Genomic DNA, 7183 nt, shown 5'->3' on the forward strand with positions numbered 1-7183 from the left:
AGAGAAGTGTATCAGTAAGGGTAGTGATAGTGGAGGATTTCAACTTCCCCAATATTAACTGGGCTTGCAGTGTAAAAGGTTTAGAGTGAGTGAAATTTTTGAAATGCATCCAGGAGAACTTTTTAAGCCAGTATGTACAAAGTCCTACGTACAAAGTCCTACAAGAGAAGGGGCGGTCCTGGACTTTAGGTAACAAAGCTGGGCAAGTGGTTGAAAGTATCAGTGAGGGAGCATTTTACAGATGGTTATCATAACACCATTGGATTCAAGATTGCTCTGGAAAAGGATGAGCTTAAGAGCAAAGTTCTAAACTTGGGGGGGGGGGGGGGGGCAATTTAAAAAAAAATTATATCAGATTTTGCCAGAGTGAACTGGGAGCAGAGACTTTAAGGCAAATCTGTGACGCAAGAGTGGGATGCATTCAGGAAGAAAATACACCGGGTCAACATGTTCCAATCGATAAAAAGGGTAGGGCCAACAAATCCAGTGAACCCTGGATGCCGAGGGATATACATGATATGGAGAAAAAGGGAGGCTTATGGCAGAAAATATTGAGGGCTCAAAGCAGTAGAACCCTGGTGGCGCAGAGAATGTGCAAAAGGGAACTTAAAAAGGAAATTAGGAAAGCAAAAAGGCTACATGAAGGGATACTGAATGGTAAAATAAAAGGAAAATCCTAAATTGCTTTGCAAGTACATTATGGATAAAAGGATAACTTGGGAAAGAGTAGGGCTCATTAAGGACCACAGTGGTAACTTATTTGTGGAGCTGGAGGACATAGGTAGGGTTCTAAATGAATAAATGAGCACTGCGGCTCCCCTTGTCTTCGTATTAAGTCCTGAATGGAACACTTGTTCCAACCACCCATTCCTCAATGAGCAGCATGGTGTCAAGTGGTTACACTATTGTCTCACAGCACCAGGGACCCGGGTTCGATTCCGACCTCGGCTGACTGTGTGGAGTTTGCACATTCTCTCCATGTCTGCGTGAATTTCCTCCGAGTGCTCCGGTTTCCTCTTACTATCCAAAGATGTGCAGGTGAGGTATATTGGACAAGCTAAATTGCCCCTTAGGGTGGGATTGCAGGAATAGAGCAGGTGATTGGGCCTAAGTAGGATGGTCTTTCAAAGTGTTGGTGCAGACCTAATGGGCCGAATGGCCTCCTGCACTGCAGGGATTCTATGTTTCAACCTCCTTTTTCCCCTAATCCTCCGGTGAGTCTCCTGCAAAAAAGACCTCGTCTGCCTTCAAACTCTTAAAATGGGCGAACACCCGAGATCTTTTAATCGGCCCATTCAATCCCCTCATGTTCCCTGAGACCAGTCTGGTCGGGAGGCTCCAGGATCACCCCTCACCCTGATCAGCCATAACTTAATCATAATGGACTCCCACGGGTCCTCACCTCGCCCGAATGCCAGGTCCACCCAAAATGGCCACCACCACCTCCCCCCACCCAATAACCAGAAAGAAACCTACACCGTCAGCAGCCTGTCCCACCCCATCACAAACAAAGAAAAGCCCACCGCCCATGGCTCAATACCCCAACCCACATAGAAAACAAAGAGAACAACCCCTCTTCTCCCCCCCCCCCGCTAAATAACCAGCCGTGGCTTCCTCACCCACTTCACTTCTGTTAGTATCTCTGCTCGCAGGGTGATCCCTACCCAAGGAAAAAACACAAGTTATATTTACAAAACGTTCCACACACTGCCCCCTACATAACTAAAAGTTGGTTTATGTACCCCAAACCAATACATCCTCACACCCACTTCTCTGAGCCCACGCTCCCCACCAACCCCAACAATTGCCTTAAAACATTTAAGACCCGTACCCCACATGCAGGGTGGTAGATATTACAAAATTACACAGACATGTAACAGAAAAAATTGAATAATAACACTCACCACACAACCAAAACTCAGCCATGCGGGTGAACCCACCCAAATTCCTCAAATGTCCCCAGTCCATGTTCCTTAATAAAGTAATTTGCCTCCTCCAACATATCGAAGTAATGTTCCCTACTCCCATGCGTGACCCACAGGCGAGCCGGGTACATCATTCCAAACCTCACCTTGCTTCTAAAAAGAGCAGCGTTGGTGTTTTAAAACCCAACCCTCCTTTTTGCCCGTTCCACTCTTAAATCCTGGTAGATTTGGACAGTATGGCCAGCTGTACTCCTGGGTTGCGTTTGCACACCTCAGGGTCTTGCCTATGTCCAGGTATCTATGGAGCTGTAGTATAATCCCCTGTGGCAGCTCCCCGGCTCTAGGCTTCTTATTCAGCGACCGATGGGCCTGGTTCACTTCAGGAGGGCATTCAAAACCTCCCCCCCACCAACTGCTGGAATATCTTTGCCACACATTCTGCAGCCCTCGCTGTTTCTATGCCCTCGGAACGCCCCACGATCCTCAAATCCTGTCATCTGGAGTGGTTCTCCAAGTCATCAATCTTGGCCTGCATCATTTTTTGCCCCTCCGACATCAACATCTCTGCCTCCAAGGAGGTAATCCAATCCTCATGGTTGGTAACCACCTCCTCCATTTTCTGGATCGATGCATTCTGCGCCTCCAACCGGTATTACACCCTTTCCAGGGCTTCCTGAATTGATTCAATCACTTTCACCAAGTCTTCAGTGACCGCCTGCCTTTGCTTTTTAAATTTGATTGATAGGAACTCCCCCAACGTGTCCATCGACCACTGAGCGGGTAATGACACCACAGGCCTCTCCGTCATGTTTTCCCCTCCCACACCACGCAAATCCTCTGAGTCTGAAGTATGCCCCTTATTCGATACACTCCTCTTTTGTAACTTTGACATCTCACCAGAGGAGGAATCTTAGTTCTTCTATTACAATTTTTCCACCTGCATAAACCCTGCAAAATGGACAAATAGGGCAACAAATCGAGTCTTCCCACAGGACCCACTTATGTGGACCACACGTAAGTAAACATCCGTTGCATATCGTTAGTGGGCCTGACCCGGTATTCTCCAGGATCTCCGCGATTCTCCGCCTCTGATGGGCCAAGTTCCTGATGGTGCACTTAATTACGCTTCCCGTAACAGCCTCCCCGAACAGGCGCCAGAATGTGGCGACTAGGGGCTTTTCACAGTCACTTCATTTGAAGCCTACTTGTGACAATAAGCGATTTTCATTTCATTTGTGCTTTTAAAAATCGTGAAACTTCCGTCGTGACTGCTGAGGGAGAGAGGGGGTGCGGAAAGTGTCTACCATCACCATAGTTTGCTGACAGTTGTGCCGCTGGCCAGGGGGTTTCTGTCAGAGTTGGGGAGGGGGGTGGGGGGGTAGTGGGAGGTGGCCAGGAGGTGGGCTGTTGGGATGGAGTGGCACGGAGAGGCAGCCATGCAGCTGCGCACCCTGCTGACAGCCCACTTTGGTCCAGGGGTCGTATGGGTGTCCCCTGGCCACTCCCCTGCGTGCCCTTTTTTGCCAGCCAACCCATCAGCTGAATGGGCGCGCTCCAGCACATCAGTGTCATCTTGTTGGCTGGGATGATGTGTTGAGGAGTGAAGTGTGTATATGTGGCTGCAGCTTGTCAGTCTCCTGAGTTTCAATTGGGAATCAGGCGAACCTAACACCGTTTTTAATTGAAATCGATTGTGTTCCACCTGGCATTGGTGCTAGGCCCTCCAGTCGCTGAATCGGTCCAGATTCGGCACCAGTTTTGCTGTCGTTGAAGTCCACGAATTCTGCGTCGGCATCAACGCTTAGGGCGGGCCGAAGTTGGTCGGGGCATTGTCCGACCAGAGGGGAGGCATATTGGATTTGGTACTTGGTAATGAACCAGGGCAAGTGATAGATTTGTTAGTGGGGGAGCATTTTGGAGATAGTGACCACAATTCTGTGACTTTCATTTTAATAATGGAGAGGAATAGGTGCGTGCAACAGGGCAAGGTTTACAATTGGGGGAAAGGTAAATACGATGTTGTCAGACAAGAATTGAAGTGCATAAGTTGGGAACATAGGCTGTCAGGGAAGGACACAAGTGAAATGTGGAACTTGTTCAAGGAACAGGTACTACGTGTCCTTGATATGTATGTCCCTGTCAGGCAGGGAAGAGATGGTCGAGTGAGGGAACCATGGTTGACAAGAGAGGTTGAATGTCTTGTTAAGAGGAAAAAGGAGACTTATGTAAGGCTGAGGAAACAAGGTTCAGACAGGGCGCTGGAGGGATACAAGATAGCCAGGAGGGAACTGAAGAAAGGGATTAGGAGAGCTAAGAGAGGGCATGAACAATCTTTGGCGGGTAGGATCAAGGAAAACCCCAAGGCCTTTTACACATATGTGAGAAATATGAGAATGACTAGAGCGAGGGTAGGTCCAATCAAGGACAGTAGCGGGAGATTGTGTATTGAGTCTGAAGAGATAGGAGAGGTCTTGAACGAGTACTTTTCTTCTGTATTTACAAATGAGAGAGGCCATATTGTTGGAGAGGACAGTGTGAAACAGACTGGTAAGCTCGAGGAAATACTTGTTAGGAACATAAGAACTAGGAACAGGAGTAGGCCATCTGGCCCCTCGAGCCTGCTCCGCCATTTAATGAGACCATGGCTGATCTTTGTGGACTCAGCTCCACTCTCCGGCCCGTACACCATATCCCCGAATCCCTTTATTCTTTCGAAAGGCATCTATCTTTTTCTTAAAAACGTTTAAAGAAGGAGCCTCAACTGCTTCACTGGGCAAGGAATTCCAGAGATTCACAACCCTTTGGGTGAAGAAGTTCCTCCTATACTCTGTCCTAAATCTACCTCCCCTTATTTTGAGGCTATGCCCCCTAGTTCTGCTTTCCCCGACCAGTGGAAACAACCAGCCCGCATCTATCCTATCTATTCCCTTCATAATTTTATATGTCTCATTAAGATAACCCCGCATCCTTCTAAACTCCAATGAGTACAGTCCCAGTCTACTCAACCTCTCGTCATAATCTAATCCCCTCAACTCTGGGATCAACCTAGTGAATCTCCTCTGCACTCCCTCCAGTGCCAATATGTCCTTTCTCAGGTAAGGAGACCAAAACTGAACACAATACTCCAGATGCGGCCTCACCAACACCCTATACAATTGCAGCATAACCTCACTAGTCTTGAACTCCATCCCTCTAGCAATGAAAGGCAAAACTCGATTATCCTTCTTAATCACTTGTTGCAACTACACACCAACTTTTTGCGACTCGTGCACCAGCACACCCAGGTCCCTCTGCACAGCAGCATGTTTTAACATCTTACCGTTTAAATAATAATCCATTCTGCTGTTATTCCTCCCAAAATGGATAGCCTCACACTTGGCAACATTGAATTCCATCTGCCAGACCCTAGCCCATTCACCTAACCTATCCAAATCCTTCTGCAAACTTCCGGTATCCTCTGCACTTTTTGCTTTACCACTCATCTTAGTGTCGTCTGCAAACTTTGACATATTGCACTTGGTCCCCAACTCCAAATCGTCTATGTAAATTGTGAACAACTGCGGGCCCAACACTGATCCTTGAGGGACCCCACTAGTTACAGGTTGCCAACCAGAGAAACACCCATTTATCCCCACTCTCTGCTTTCTGTTAGTTAACCAATCCTCTACCCATGCTACCACTTTACCCTCAATGCCATGCATCTTTAGTTTATGCAGCAACCTTTTGTGTGGCACCTTGTCAAAAGCTCTCTGGAAATCCAGATATACCACATCCATTGGCTCCCCGTTATCTACTGCACTGGTAACGTCCTCAAAAAATTCTACCAAATTAGTCAGACACGACCTACCCTTTGTGAACCCATGCTGCGTCTGCCCAATGGGACAATTGCCCTCCAGGTGCCCCGCTATTTCCTCCTTAATGATTATTCCAGCACTTTCCCGACAACCGAAGTTAAGCTTACCGGCCTATAATTACCCGCTTTCTGCCGACCTCCTTTTTTAAACAGTGGTGTCACGTTTGCTACTTTCCAATCCTCTGGGACCACCCCAGAGTCTAGTGAGTTTTGATAAATTATCACGCGTGCGTTTACAATTTCCCTAGCCATCTCTTTTAACACTCTGGGATGCACCCCATCAGGGCCAGGAGACTTGTCTACCTTTAGCCCCATTAGCTTGCCCAATACTGCCTCCTTAGTGATTACAATCATCTCAAGGTCCTCACCTATCATATCTTTATTTCCATCAGTCACCGGCATGTTATTTGTGTCCTCCACTGTGAAGACTGACCCAAAAAACCTGTTCAGCTCCTCAGCCATTTCCCCATCTCCTATTATTAAATCTCCCTTCTCATCTTCCAAAGGACCAATATTTACCTTAGCCACTCTTTTTTGTCTTATATATTTGGAGAAGCTTTTACTATCTGCTTTTATGTTCTGAGCCAGTTTACTTTCATAGTCCACCTTACTCTTCTTTATGGCTTTTTTAGTAGCTTTCTGTTGTCCCCTAAAGACTTCCCAGTCCTCTAGTCTCCCACTAATTTTTGCCACTTTGTATGTTTTTTCCTTCAATTTGATACTCTCCCTCACCTCCTTAGATATTCACGGTCGATTTTTCCCCTTTCTACCGTCTTTCTTTTTTGTCGGTATGAACCTTTTCTGAACACTGTGAAAGATCGCTCGGAAGGTTCTCCACTGTTCCTCAACTGCTTCACCATGAAGTCTTTGCTCTCAGTCTACCTTAGCTAGTTCTTCTCTCATCCCATTGTAATCGCCTTTGTTTAAGCACAAAACACCAGTGTTTGATTTTACCTTGTCATCCTCCAACTGTATTTTAAATTCCACCATATTGTGGTCGCTCCTTCCAAGAGGATCCCGAACTATGAGATCATGAATCAATCCTGCCTCATTACACAGGACCAGATCTAGGACCGCTTGTTCCCTTGTAGGTTCCATTACATACTGCTCCAGGAAATTATCCCGGGCACATTCTATAAACTCCTCCTCAAGGCTGCCTTTACCAACCTGGTTAAACCAATCGATATGCAGATTAAAATCTCCCATGATAACCGCTGTACCATTTCTACATGCATCCGTTATTTCTTTGCTTATTGCCTGCCCTACCATCCTGTTACTATTTGATGGCCTATAGACTACTCCTATCAGTGTCCTTTTTGCCTTACTATTCCTGATTTCCACCCAAATTGATTCAACCTTGTCCTCCATAGCACCAATATCATCCCTTACTATTGCCCGGATGCCA

The sequence above is a fragment of the Scyliorhinus torazame genome, chromosome 4 (genome assembly GCF_047496885.1).
Source record: "Scyliorhinus torazame isolate Kashiwa2021f chromosome 4, sScyTor2.1, whole genome shotgun sequence".
Classification (NCBI taxonomy): Eukaryota; Metazoa; Chordata; class Chondrichthyes; order Carcharhiniformes; family Scyliorhinidae; genus Scyliorhinus; species Scyliorhinus torazame.